Consider the following 15,262-nt stretch of genomic DNA (forward strand, 5'->3'; position numbering starts at 1 on the left):
GTTTTGAGTGAGGGAGGGCTGTGCAGATCACTAGCCTCACTTTTCCTCCAGAGCCATCTGAATCCAGTGACCAGATATTCATCAGAATGACTAGAGATGACTCAGGATGAGGCAATTGGGGTTAAGATTTGCCCAAGGTCCCACAGCTAGCAAGTGTCAAGTGTCTGGGGTGAGATTTGAACCTGCTCTATCCACTACACCACCTAGCTGCCCCAGTGCTATCAGTAACTGTAGAGACAATTCCTCTGAAAAATTCCCAACTGGATGAAAGTTGAAGGCTGGTTTTAATACAGTTTATGAGCAATAAATGAGGCACACTGTGTTTGAAATATAAGTAGTTATACTTCTGACTATATTAGAGGAACTTCCTAGCTTAACTGAGGTTAATGAATAATGAAACTTTATTAGGAATCTTTTATTATCTTTTAAAATTTATTTACAATTCTCCTTTTGTCTTTTTTTCTTTGCTTAAAGTGATACATACTTTAACGTGAATGCAGTATTCTGATTTTGAACTACTTCTAACATCACTCCAAACTCTTCTGACTATCACATAGACCTCAATTTCTGTTCCTGTTGACTCACTTGGAATTTTTACAGCTATTTTTAGTGTTTTCCCCTACCAGGTAATGTGAAGATTTTTCTCTACCTGACTTGCTGTTGTGTCCATTTTAAAACACATTTTCATAGCCAAAAACACAAGAGATCCATACTTTAATTTTATCAGGTTTGATATAACTAAAAGGAGGATCTTAGTTTGATTTTCCATTCTCTTTTTCTGTTTTTATATTCACCAAAATACAGTTGTCCTTGAATTTTTTCTAAAGGCAATAGAAGGTTACAAGCCTGTAGATTTCACTGAATATGATCTGCTGTTTGTGCTGGAGCCAGCTCAAACTAGCTCATAAGAGCCAATTGTTAAATTTTCAGAGTGAAATTTACATCTCAAAAATAAGACAACCCTACATTTATTTGGTTTAATTTGTTGTTTTGTTGATTATTGAGACTTTTAAAAGTCATAAACTAAATGCTAAAACAATCTAAATTTCAAAATGTGTTGTACTTTGGAAAACCAGTTGTTAAACTTTTACCAAATGGTTACTTGACTCAAAGGGCTACATGTAAAAATAGTTCCTAAAATGTAGCAATAAGGTTATAAAAAAGCTAAGATGTTATTAAAATTATCAAGAAAACATACAATATAGATAGGATTAATTATAAGAAACTCTTTCATAAGCAACTCAGTCCAAAATGTGAATTGGAAATGACTTACTGGTAAGAATAAAATCTCTCTCAATATGTCATCTGTAAGTAATGATACAATCTATAAAAAGCAATTAGTGAACTTTGGAAATTGTATTATGCTTTGAAAGTACTAAAAGGATAAAAAAAGTTTTTCTATTACAATTAAAAATAGAAGATGAGTGGGTGTGGATTTACATTAATTATCATACCACCATCTGCAAATGAGAAACAAACAAAACAAAAAATCAATTATGCAAATTAAAAGAAAAATCATCAAGGAGATAAAGGGATTTTTTAAAAACAAGTTTTACTTTTAGTTCCTAACATCGGTTCAGCTAAGGAGGCAGTATGACATCACTAGAAGGTAAAACTACTTACATTTTAAACCCAGTGTGACTCATTTGTTACTTAGCAGCTGTGTGGAAACCACCTCCTAAACTTATTGAGTCTAGAAAAAAGAGGGAAATTTGTTTAGAAAACATAATAATTCATCAATGTTTATCCAGACTTATTTAAGAAAGAGGAATAGCACTTTATACTAGAAGTGTATATTCCAGTGGGAAAGATGTCTATTCTACCATAGCCTAATGAAATAGCATTTAGCATTCTCCCAATCAGAATCACAGAATCTCAGAGTTGGAAGGCAACTCAGAAGCCTTATGGTCCAGCACAGGCCTGAATAAGAATTCTCTCTACAATATAGTTAAAGATGATTATCCATCCTTTACCTGAAGACCTCCAGAGAAGGAGAACCCTATATTTCCACTTAACTTTAAAATAATTTCAACAACATACTTAAAGACTAGTATCTATCTTTTATTTGAAGATCTCCAGAGGAAGAAAACCCACTATCTCCATGCCACTTTAGGAAAATTCTCTCTACAAAATACTTAAACATAGTCATCTATCCTTTACTTGAAGATCTCCAGAGAAATAGAATCCATTATCTCCACTCTACTTTAACATAATGTGTACTGCTAAGACTTCCTTAAGTCAAAGTTGTCAGCATTCACTTTTGTCCAATCAACAAATCATATGAACAGATATTAATTTAATGCCTCTGTTGACTCTGTACAAGGCAGAATATTGGACACTGGTGAGTATACAAAAATGTTTAAGGGCAAGACCCTGATTTCATAGGGCAAAAACTAGTTCAGGAGATAATTGTGTGCGTATGTATGTGTGTGTGTGAAGGAGAGAGAGAGAGAGAGAGAGAGAGAGAGAGAGAGAGAGAGAGAGAGACAGAGACAGAGAGACAGAGAGACAGAGAGAGACAGAGAGACAGAGAGACAGAGAGAGAGAGAGACAGACAGACAGACAGACAGACAGACAGACACAGAGACAGAGACAGACAGACAGACAGACAGAAAAGCATCATTGTACATATAGTGGATAGAGTAATGAACTTAGAGTCAGGCAGACCTAGATTCAAATCCTCCCCCATACATACACAGTAGATATGTAGACACTAATGGGTCGCTTAACTTCTCTAAACATGTTTTTTCATCTACAAAAATATAAAATATAGACATATGAAAATAAAAAATGTAGCACTTACCTCATGAGGTTGTTGTGAATCTCAAATGAGAATATATATAAAGTATTTTGCACACTTTAAAATGTTACAAGAAAAGGCAGCATAATGTAAGCATAAAGAAAGCTAACCTCAGAGACAAGAAGACCTGAGTTCAAGTCTTACCCCTGGGATATGCTGGGTATGTAATTGAGAGTCAGTCACTTTTTACCACCATAAGAGGGGTGAGACTTGAACTTGATTTCAAAGGACAGGTCAGATTTAGACAGGTGAAAAGCAGAGTGGAAGATGATACAGACCGAGGTAGGAATATGAATAAAACATGGAGGTTGGGATATACAAGGCAAGTTCAGCCTGGATCAGTGGTCCTTTAGTTCAGACTTCAATTGGACCATACATACTTCCAATTAGTCATTTGATTTTTCAGGTTGCATGACACAAAGACAGGATTGAGAGTGAAAGCAGATGTGCTCTATGTCCTACTGAATAAATTAATACATCACTGCCTTTCTGGTACATAGAAGTCTCACAGAAATTTGGATTACGCATACTAGTTGCTTCAGGTCTTTTAACTCCTAGGTGAGTAGAACACAAAGGTCAACACCTAGAAAAATGAAAGATTCGTCTCTTTCTATGGTGACCTGTCACATGATATAGCATCCTAATGTGATCCTGTCTGAAATATCCTGCAAAGCTCACACAGCGAGGGCACTGGATCTGCTTTTACCTGTACTATTCTGGATTGGAATTTCAAAGATCGAAACTAAATAATTGAAAAGATGGGAAAATGGGAAAAATACAATTGTGTTCTAATTATAGTGGAACATTCAGAAGGTAGCTTTAACTGAATGGTGTAATTTTAATATCTAATTTCCATAATAAGCTAAAAAATTTCAAAGTATTGATTTTCTTTTCTTTGATGAGGATATATGAGAAAGTCAAAGACCAAGGTATGAAATACTTTCAATCTAATCCCCAATGGCCTTTATCTCAGTACCAAAGAAAATCAGTTAATTTCTAGTGAGTCCAGAGAAGCAGACTTCCCTACATATTAAAGTCACATCTCCCTATTGTCTTGAGAATAAAATATAAACAACCTCCTTTAGCTTTTAAAGACCTATATTACTTGATTTCAGACTACTTTATCATTCTGATTGGACCTCATTACCCCTCATGCAATGTGTCATCCAACCAAACAGGTCTTCTCTCTCTTGCTCACACATGAGAATCCATTTCTGATCTCAGTGCCTTTGTACTGGCCATCTTCCTTAAGTAGAATGCACATTTTCCTTATCTGTGCTTCAGAGAATCTCTCTCCCTCATTTTAAGATATAGCTCATTGTTTGCAAACAATAGTTTGCAAAGTGCCTACTATGTGCCAGGTACTATGTTAAATGCTTTACAAATACTATCTCATTTGATCTTCACCACAACCCTGGGAAGCTGGTGCTATTATTATCCTTTTACAAGTGAGAAAACTGAGGGAAACAAAGGTTAAGTGATTTGCCCAGGTCACACAGCTGTTAGAGAGACAGAATTTGAACTCAGGTCTTCCTGACTCCTGGCCCAGTACTTTATTCTTTGTGTCAATACTGTTTCACTATTATGCATATATTTTTATTTATTAACTTAGTACCGGTTATTTCCAAAGCCACAGTGTAATTTTAAGCTTTTAAAACTACACTAAAACTTTGGAGACATCATGCAATATCTATTAATACATATATGTGTGTGTATATATATAATATATATATATATAAAACGAATACATAATGATATACAATAGTCATATGTGTAGTGTATATGTGTGCATATATGTGTACATATGCATATATAAGTGCATGAATATATGTATATATTATGTACACACACATATTCTTCCATTCCAATATAAGTTCATTTTGAGTACAGATGGTTTCATTCTTTGTTTTCCAAGTCTAGCCCAAGACAAGCTTCAGGTTTCCATCCCAGTTGTGAAGTATTTGTTACTTAATGCCTTAAATTGTTATTTAATCTTCAATCCCTTTTGAGAGTTTGGGTACTCTAAGTTTATAGGGTTCACTTCTTGAACAAAATGTATGTCTAGGTTGAGCCAAGATGGCAGAGTAGAAAGACACACATACACATAGCTCCGAACCCACAACCCATAGAACGGCTACAGGGGAGTAACTCACGGCGAATTCTGCACCCAGAGGCCACGGAATATTGGAGCGAGGGAGATTTCTGTTCCAGAGGGACCTGCAAACCTCTCGCGGGGGGTCCTTCCACTGCGGACTGGGCTCCGGGACTGGGAGCTGAAGGCAGCCCTGCCGCGGCAGCGGCACCGAGAGGAAAAGATCCGAGCGGGCTTCAGGGATGGGACCTCCAGTGGCCACGCGGGTCCCTCCACCCACAGAGTGACCTGCAAACCTCTCGCAAAAGGTCCGTCGTGCTGCAGACGCGGAGCCCAGCCCAGCCCAGACCTGCTGTGGCCACGGCACCAAGAGAAACAGACCCGAGCAGGCTTCAGGGACGGGATCTCCAGCAGCCACACAAGTCCCTCCACCCACAGGTGACGGGGGTTGGTGAGAGAGTCTCTTTGGCGGGTCGAGAGGGGAGTGGGGTGCCCCCATGATTCGGGCCCCCCTGGGAGGTAGAAGCGGAGATGCAGCTGCAGACCGAGGCTCCCCAAGCGGGCGGGAGCCTGAATCCATTGTGGAAGGTCTGTGCATAAACCCCCTGAGGGAACTGAGCCTGAGAGGCGGCCCTGCCCCAACCTCAGCACCTGAACTTAATCTCACACTGAATAGCAGCCCTGCCCCCGCCAAAAGCCCTAAGGCTGGAAGCAGCATTTGAATCTCAGTCCCCAAACGCTGGCTGGGAGGATCAGGAGGCCAGGTGGGTGTGAGGAGAATATTCAGAGGTCAAGTCACTGGCTGGGAAAATGCCCAGAAAAGGGAAAAGAAATAAGACTATTGAAGGCTACTTTCTTGGAGAACAGGCATTTCCTCCCTTCCTTTCTGATGAGGAAGAACAATGCTTACCATCAGGCAAATACACAGAAATCAAGGCTTCTGTGTCCCAGCACACCCAATGGGCTCAGGCCATGGAAGAGCTCAAAAAGAATTTGGAAAATCAAGTTAAAGAGGTGGAGGAAAAACTGGGAAGAGAAATGAGAGAGATGAAAGAAAAGCATGAAAAGCAGATCAGCTCCCTGCTAAAGGAGACCCAAAAAAATGTTGAAGAAATTAACACCTTGAAAACTAGCCTAACTCAATTGGCAAAAGAGGCTCAAAAAGCCAATGAGGAGAAGAATGCTTTCAAAAGCAGAATTAGCCAAATGGAAAAGGAGATTCAAAAGCTCACTGAAGAAAATAGTTCTTTCAAAACTAGAATGGCACAGATGGAGGCTAAGGACTTTGTGAGAAAGCATGATATCACAGAACAAAGAGAGAAGAATGGAAAAAATGGAAGATAATGTGAAATATCTCATTGGAAAAACAACTGACCTGGAAAATAGATTCAGGAGAGACAATTTAAAAATTTTGGGACTACCTGAAAGCCATGATCAAAAGAAGAGCCTAGACATCATCTTTCATGAAATTATCAAGGAAAACTGCCCTGAGATTCTAGAACCAGAGGGCAAAATAAATATTCAAGGAATCCACAGAACACCGCCTGAAAGAGATCCAAAAAGAGAAACTCCTAGGAACATTGTGGCCAAATTCCAGAGTTCCCAGGTCAAGAAGAAAATATTGCAAGCAGCTAGAAAGAAACAATTCAAGTACTGTGGAAATACAATCAGGATAACAAAAGATCTAGCAGCCTCTACATTAAGGGATCGAAGGGCATGGAATAGGATATTCCAGAAGTCAAAGGAACTAGGACTAAAACCAAGAATCACCTACCCAGCAAAACTGAGTATAATACTTCAGGGGAAAAATTGGTCTTTCAATGAAATAGAGGATTTTCAAGCATTCTTGATGAAAAGACCAGAACTGAAAAGAAAATTTGACTTTCAAACACAAGAATGAAGAGAAGCATGAAAAGGTGAACAGCAAAGAGAAGTCATAACAGACTTACTAAAGCTGAACTGTTTACATTCCTACATGGAAAGACAATATTTGTAACTCTTGAAACATTTCAGTATCTGGGTACTGGGTGGGATTACACACACACACACACACACACATGCACACACGCACACATACATAGAGACAGAGTGCACAGAGTAAATTGAAGAGGATGGGATCATATCTTAAAAAAAAAAAATGAAATCAAGCAGTGAGAGAGAAATATGTTGGGAGGAGAAAGGGAAAAATTGAATGGGGCAAATTATCTCTCATAAAAGAGGCAAGCAAAAGACTCATTAGTGGAGGGATAAAGAGGGGAGGTGAGAGAAAAACATGAAGTCTACTCTCATCACATTCCACTAAAGGAAAGAATAAAATGCACACTCATTTTGGTAGGAAAACCTATCTTACAATACAGGAAAGTGGGGGACAAGGGGACAAGCAGGGTGGGGGGGATGATAGAAGGGAGGGCATGGGGAGGAGAATGCAATTTGAGGTCAACACTCATGGGGAGGGATAGGATCAAAAGAGAATAAAAGTAATGGGGGACAGGATAGGATGGAGGGAAATATAGTTAGTCCTATACAACACAACTATTATGGAAGTCATTTGCAAAACTACACAGATTTGGCCTATATTGAATTGCTTGCCTTCCAAAGGGAAGGGGTGGAGAGGGAGGGAGGTAAAGAAGTTGGAACTCAAAGTGTTAGGATCAACTGTAATGTTCTTCCCACTGGGAAGTAAGAAATACAGGTAAAGGGGTATAGAAAGCTATCTGGCCCTTCAGGCCAAAAGAGAAGAAGGAGACAAGGGCAGAGAGGGAGGATAGAAGAGAGAGCAGATTGGTCACAGGGGCAATTAGAATGCTTGGTGTTTGGGGGGGGAGGGGATAAAAGGGGAGAAAATTTGTAACCCAAAATTTTGTGAAAATGAATGTTAAAAGTTAAATAAATAAATTTAATTATTAAAAAAAAGTATGTCTATAATTTTAAAATCTGTTAGATAACAGATACATTTATCATTACTGAACTCTAATGCTTTTATCACAAAAAGAGATTTATTTTAAACCTACCACATGACATTTTAGACAGACTAAATACAAGTAAGTTTCCATTCAAGAGCTATACTACACATAGTTGAATATAGTTTTGTTTCTCCCTCAAAAGTCATTAATCAATATAAAATGTTCTCAACAATAACTCAAATATACAAATATACAAAAATCTATTTATAAAGCATTTTTTTTATCACAACAACTTGCGAGGCAGGATATCTGTTTATCATCCTCATTTTACAGATGAGGAAACTGAGTTAGTGAGAAGTCAAATGATTTGCCCACAGCTAATTAGAATCTGGAGACAGGTTTTAAAACTAGCTCTTGTCATCTGTGCTCTATACTATACTGCAGTGACAATCCTAAAATACATTGTCAGTTTAGTAGTATTTCATTACATCTCACAGATGCTGATTTCAAAATGCATTATGAATTCATTTACCTAAAAATTCATCACCTGAGTTAGTGGATGATTTTGGTTTCATATTTCATGTAATACTATCACAAAAATGTGTAATGTTACAATTTAGAACATTAAAGTAAAATATATGTGCATGTAAAAATTTGATTGATTACAACAAATAAACATCGCTGCTCTTATGCTTGACACTACTAACTCAGCTATGGCTTCATTCTCGTTTTCTGCATCAAAACCGTACCACCAATATGAATGTATGTCATTTCCCAATCGTGTAACAAATAATTCTCAGTTTAGTAGCTTAAATTATCTAGGGCCAAAACTGTCTCTCAAATTAGCAATCACTACTTCACTCTCAATGGGAGTCGAAAATTATAGTTTAATGGACAGGTGATTTTTATGAACATTGAAATTACTTCTTTACTTCTTATAAAAAAAAAAAATCCCAATGGTGGTTCTCAAGGCAAAATGCCTTCCACACTCAGAGAAAGAAATATGGAAGCCATTCACAAAATGTAGCAGATCATGTTTGTGTATGTGTATGTGTTTGTGTATCATGTTTTGATTTGTTATATGATTTCTTTCATTTATTCTAGTCTGACTACATAGCATGACTATAGTGAAAATATACTCAATAGGAAAGTATATGTAGAACCTATACAGAATTGTATGCAGTCGTGGGGAGGGAGGGGGGTAGTGGGGGGTAGGTGTGGGGGGGACAAAATCTCAATTGTATGGCAGTGATTGTTAAACATTAAAAAAATAAAAAAAAAAAAGAAAGAAATTACTTCTTTGAGGAACTTACCACTATAATAACTTTTGACCAGAGAACTGGTCTGAAACTTTTAGAGAAAATACATGTTAAATACTCATTCCTATTTTGACTGTGAATTATTAAAATCTCTAGTGATTTCTTACAAGGTAAAGGATCTAGAAGAGAAAAAATATCAACTGAGTTTCACTATTATAATACAAGATATGTGTCTTACACATTCAAAGTTCTCTTTCCTCCTTATTTCTTCCAAACTATCAATAATCATCAACCCACATATATATGTTTGAATTTTTACCGCATAAATGCATGTATATAATATGTGATGACTACCTATGTGTCATATGTATACATACATATGTATATACATATATATTTTCATATACAATTTACCCTTTATACCCATGTGTATGTATAAATGTACATATGATAAATGCTCAATCATATCATTTTTATTATTAACTCAATAAACTCATATTTTATGGCTTTTCTTTTGACACAATTCTGTTTCCTCTTTTCCGTAGAGTATATTTTGCTAGCTAACCCCTCCTTTAACTTAAAAAAATGTTTATGTGATTTGGCATTTCTACTCTGCCAGACAGTTTGAACATACTTATCTCTCTGTTTAACAAGCTTACTTAACCTTTCTGTTTAACAAGTTTACTTAAACTTCATGGTTATAAATTCCCTTTTTTCCTTCCCACATTTTTTAGCCAAATGGCTCCAAGAGTTATCATGTGCAATAAAGCACCCAACAATTGTGCTCTGTGTTTCCTTCACTTCATACATATTCTCTTGAGAAAGGGCTGCCATCGTATCTCAGAACTTTATACAATGTTAGGTTTTATGAGAGCAAGGACTAGGGGCCAGGTGAGGAAGGCAGTCTTCTAGGGCACAGTAGTCTATTGGGTAAGGGAGGCTACAAAGAGATACTTTTTAAAATTGTGGTTTTATAAATACAGATTTTAATTCTTCATGTTCTGCTGGGGCTGGGGGGAGGGGGGCGAGGGCATATAGGTGTTGATTTTCCAGAGACTGAAAGCCTCCAATGGACAGTAACACAGGGAAAAACTATTTTCAGATCTCATAAAGACTTAGATTAGTTGTTACTGGCAGCTTCTGTTACACAGAAGATTTCTGGTTTGCCCTATTTGACTATTCTCTGCCCTAATCCCAAAAAGCTTTCTAATTTCCTTAGTCACTGATGTGCCATCTCTCAACTTATCTTCCATGAATCATGGAGCAAATAAACATTTAGAACATGCTGTGCATGACTCTACTTCATCTTTATTACTACAACATCCTTCAGTCTGTCTAGCAGGCTCCCTAGAGGTTAAACTTGGAAGAGTATATATACATATACATATACATATACATATACATATACATATACATATACATACATACACATATATATGCATGTGTATATGTATGTATGTATGTGTATATATATTTAAATTCTTAGTTATTTTATTTTTAATATATCTTTGTGTTTGTTTTTACTAATGTTCTTTATATTCTGATAAAAGAAAGTTGTTTTAAAAAATAATTAAAAAAGTTCAATAAATACCTATAATTAAACATGTATCCATTAGCACAGTTCAAAAACTAAATTGCAAATAGGTAAGAACACAAATATAGTCATCACTATCTTAAATTTATTTGCTTTCTTGGGATCCTAATAGGATGTGTGAATTAACATTTTTTAAAGAGGAAAATAGTTCTGCTTTCAGCAATATTATAGAGATGAATTTGCAAATAAAACATAGATGTAAAAGGACAACTCATATTAAAAATGATGTAGTGAAGGAAATAAATTCATTTTGTTGAAGGCTTACATGATTTTAGGTAAAATAGTAAACTTGATCTGGCCTTCTTAACCATTTTCCCTTGAATGTTCAGCTTTTTAGCAGTGAATGCTCTCGAAATGAGTTACCGTGGGAGCAGTAAGTATTAACATCAAATGGAAGAAAGCCAGCCCTGACTCCAAATTGACTCCAAATTGGACAGACAAGATATTATCTATTATGTTCATTCACAGATTTATGCTTTAAAATATTTGAGAACTGTGATTTGTTGATGTGGGGAAGTTCTTCCAGCCTTGACTTATGACTCCGAAGCTTTCCCAGCGCTCTTGGACGTAGATCTTCAGGCCACTGGGTTACAGTGATTTTGGAGAAATTGTTTAATGGATCAGGGAATAGAAAGTCAGCAAAGGACTCAACCAAACTTAATAGAACACTCCTTATCTAAGATCTAGTCTCCAAAACATGCTACTTATCAAAATGTGTTAATAAGTTCACAGGGACTGGGAAATTTCTTCTTAAATTAGAGTTTCTTGTCTCACTCTGAAGGTTCTATAGGTAATTAGTGCAGAGTTAAAATAGCTACTTTAGCAGTGAAACCATCCCCCCAAACACTCGCTAACTCAAAATAGCAAAAAGAAAATAAAAAAGTAGAATCAATTTTAAGCATGTTACAGGCTAAACTATAATATTCAATATTATCCCCAATGACAAAATTAACATTTATTAAAAGCATAACTCCCAATTATATCATTAGATGAATTAATGGCATTTTAAATGCTTAACATTTGTTAGAAAATATCAACTATTTTAAAAGCATTCATGCTATTTAGTACAATTAGGAGAAGGTATTAAGGAATCAAAACATTCAATAACTTACTTCAAGTGTTCTGTGAAGGTTTTTTAATAAAGTTTAGGGCCATACTACTGTAAAAAAAATTTAGGACTACTAGTTATATTCATTAGTTTTTATTTTATATGTGAAATGCCAAGACCCAGATCTTAGAACGTGCTTAGCTACCACCTTACTGGGGAGGCTGGCATTTATACAGAGCATGTGGAGAAGTTCATTGCCTGGTTCTAACTCAACATTCTTACCTTTGGGAGAGCTTACTTCTCGTCATGAATAACTCAGAGGTCCACAGGGCCTAGAAGGATTGATGAGTTCCTAGGGGCAGAGGCAGGGCTTTTGAATGAATAAGACTACTGTCAGTTATTGGGGCAGTGGAGGAAGCAACCTACTCTACTCAGTCCAACAGTGGCTTCACCTGTCAACTGAGGTGGGATCAGACAACTTGAGAAAGGAAGCTGCTTATCCACTATAATGCCACATCAAGAGAAAACTTATTGGGGCCTCTGCCAAAGAAACAAAAAATATTGCTAGAACATATAGTTACAAAGTACCCCTAATACTCCTTCTAAGGGAACCTCGATACATTTTTACTGTAAGTATGAGTTAACATTTCTCAGAAGATAAGTATATTAGAGTAAACCACGTGTTTGGGAGATATTTCTATAACTTCTGCACTATACCTTCTTAGAAAATACCCCTATGTAAAAATTAGTTGATGTCAACTGATTGATTGTTTGATTGATTGATTGAGGGTTTGGGGAAGTATGCTAAATGGGGGGTTATGATCAATGGTATTCAAAGCCACAACCACTTAAGGAAGTCTTGAGAAATACAAATTGGAGGAGTAGTTAGCAGCCTTTTGAGGATCTAGCCTTCCATTGCGTATGAATTGGAAACCTGAATCCAGAGGGACGCTACATAGGTGTAAATTTCCTCTTTGTATTTCTTTATATCTAATTTTAAGCAATACTCATTATTCCCATCATCTTCATTATGTCATTTTTGTACTGTTTCTTTCCATTTTTGATTATTATCTTTAAAAGAAAAAGTAGTCCCCTTCTACTGGGCTTTCCAAATTGGCAGACGGAATTTGGGATTTGGCCCTATATATTCTCCTCTTCTCACTTCCATCGTCAAAAAGTTTAAACCATAAAAACTCTAAATGAATAATTCCCAGCTTCAATTACCTCAACTGTAAAATGTGAATAATAATACTTGCATTACCTATTTGATAGGGATGTGATGAAAATGTACCATAAATCTTAAAACAAATTACACATATATATTATTTTCATGATCCCTCTTTCTCCCATGTGCAGACACAAGAACTTTCTTCAAGTACAATTTAATATTCCACAATAGGTCTGTGAGAAAAGGTACACGTCATTGGAATAGACATACAAAACTAAAATATTAGGAAAAGATAATAGACAACCTGAAGAAAAAAATAAAAGACAGCTAAATCCCCAGCTCCTTTCTCAGGCTTTCTGCATTCTTATTTTCCAGTTTCTTTTATAATCTTCTCCTCTTTCAAAGTGTGTGATGAAAATTCTCACTGGTCAGTCTTCTTTTGGTTCCCCCCCATCAGCCTTCTACATTTACTTCTTTAATCTTCTCTTTTCTTTCAGTTTCTCCCTCTTAAGTGTATTTGCCCTTTAAAATATGGATGATATAATATATAGCAAACTGATCACTGAAAAAGAATAAGAAACCTAGGTTCAAGTCCTGCCTCTCTTATTAAATTGAATTATATCCTTTGGTAAGTCATTTCCTGCCCTTAAAAAAACCTTAAAATTAGTAGGCTAATTTCATGCCTTATCAGCAATTCTTATGCCTCAAGTTTAGTTTTAATGTCATCTCTTTCTGTTGCAGTATTAGTGTTCCATTCCTCTACTTCGTAACCTTCTTGATTTCATCTAACTCCCCATTTATTTGCTATGTAGTATTCCATGTCTTTCTTTGCAAAGAGCTCATAAAACACCATGGCACATTGGACCTAGTACTGGCTTTGGAGTTACAAGATACAGTTTCAAATGATGCTTACTATTTCTGGGATCTTGCACAAGTTAATTAACCTCCAGCAACCTCAGTTTTCTTATTTGTAAAAAAAAAAGATGTTGGGGTACTTTAGCTTTAAATCTATGATCTCCAGCTGAGAAAGTTTTCTTCACCTAAGGTTGTTCCTTATTTCTCCAGCTTGTCTACTTTTAGAGTGGATTTAAGGAAATACTGTCAGCTTGTGTTCCTAAAAAGTGCTTTTTACATACAGCCTACTTGTTCGAGGTTTCTGTCTGCAGGTATGCAATGTATATTTCATAGAGAAACATATAATATTATATAGATAATAAATACAATTATTTCATTCAACTTATGATTCACTAGGAAATATTTTTCTACCATATTTCAGCAACATAATTTAGGTCAAATCTTTTTTTATTCACATGTATATCATGGTGTATTAGGTGCTAAGATCACACACACACAAAAGCAATCTTATATATTCTGGGAAGTTTAGGTCTTCAAGAAGCTAGTGGACAGTCTTTAATTGCCCAACTGACATTAGCTTCCATTTTATTTTTGCCTATTTTACAGTGTGTTCAAAAGTCTTAGTGTAATTTTAAGGTTTCGTAACTTAAAATTGCACTAAGAATTTTTAAACACCTCTTGTAGACATTCTGCCACAAGTTTCCAATTTCTTTATTAACTGAAAAAGTGATAAAAATTTTCAACAGTTATTCACTCAACAGCACACAACATATGATTCTTACAACCACTGGAAGATAGGTGTAACATTCTCCCTAGGTTTTATAAAGAGACTAGTATGGTATGCATATCACACAACCTGGAAGGTAGGAAAATATTTTTTTTTTCACACAACATCTTGACACTATAAAAGTGAAAGTGAAATATTAAAAACTTAAGTCACCATAAAAGAAATGTATTATCACTAGCTCCCTATATAATCCTCTTTTGCTCTAGAGAAGAATCATAGGGACTTACTCTTTTTTTTTTCTTTTCATAGCAGTGAGATGAATTGGCAGGGATGCAATGTACTATAATATGATCAGAAGAGTTGACTTTTGACTCTCATAGCTGAAAATTTCTATTTAAGATTTCACTTAGCACCTTGCCAAATGAACACACAGATGAATCAACACATATCTACTGATCAAATATTGCCTTGATGATAGAAGCAAATAACTAAGTAGTCAAGCTGTCAGATGCAACCTGCTTTAATATCACAGAAGAGAATAATCCTGTTACCAAGTCCAATAGCATTAAATCTACCTAAGATATAATCTAGATTAAATCAGTCTCTATTGATAGAAGGCTTCTGAAAGCCTCCCTCTTACCATGATTATATTGCAAAAAAAAAAAAAAAAATCAAACAAAATCTCTTAACTGATTTCTCCTTTCAACCCAAGATAAGGCCATATGATCCTTGGCTCACATTCTACAAGCTCACTTTAATATTCATTCATTCATTTAAAATTCTTTCAATATGTCCTATGTGCAAATCACTTTACTA

General features: G+C 35.9%; 1 protein-coding gene across 4 annotated transcripts in view; it reads right to left on the minus strand.

The window, feature by feature from the left end:
• Positions 1 to 15,262, minus strand: part of CTNND2 (catenin delta 2) — a 1,167,955-nt gene that overhangs the window by 1,067,843 nt on the left and 84,850 nt on the right. The window lies entirely within an intron of this gene.

The sequence above is a fragment of the Notamacropus eugenii genome, chromosome 4 (genome assembly GCF_028372415.1).
Source record: "Notamacropus eugenii isolate mMacEug1 chromosome 4, mMacEug1.pri_v2, whole genome shotgun sequence".
Taxonomy (NCBI): domain Eukaryota; kingdom Metazoa; phylum Chordata; class Mammalia; order Diprotodontia; family Macropodidae; genus Notamacropus; species Notamacropus eugenii.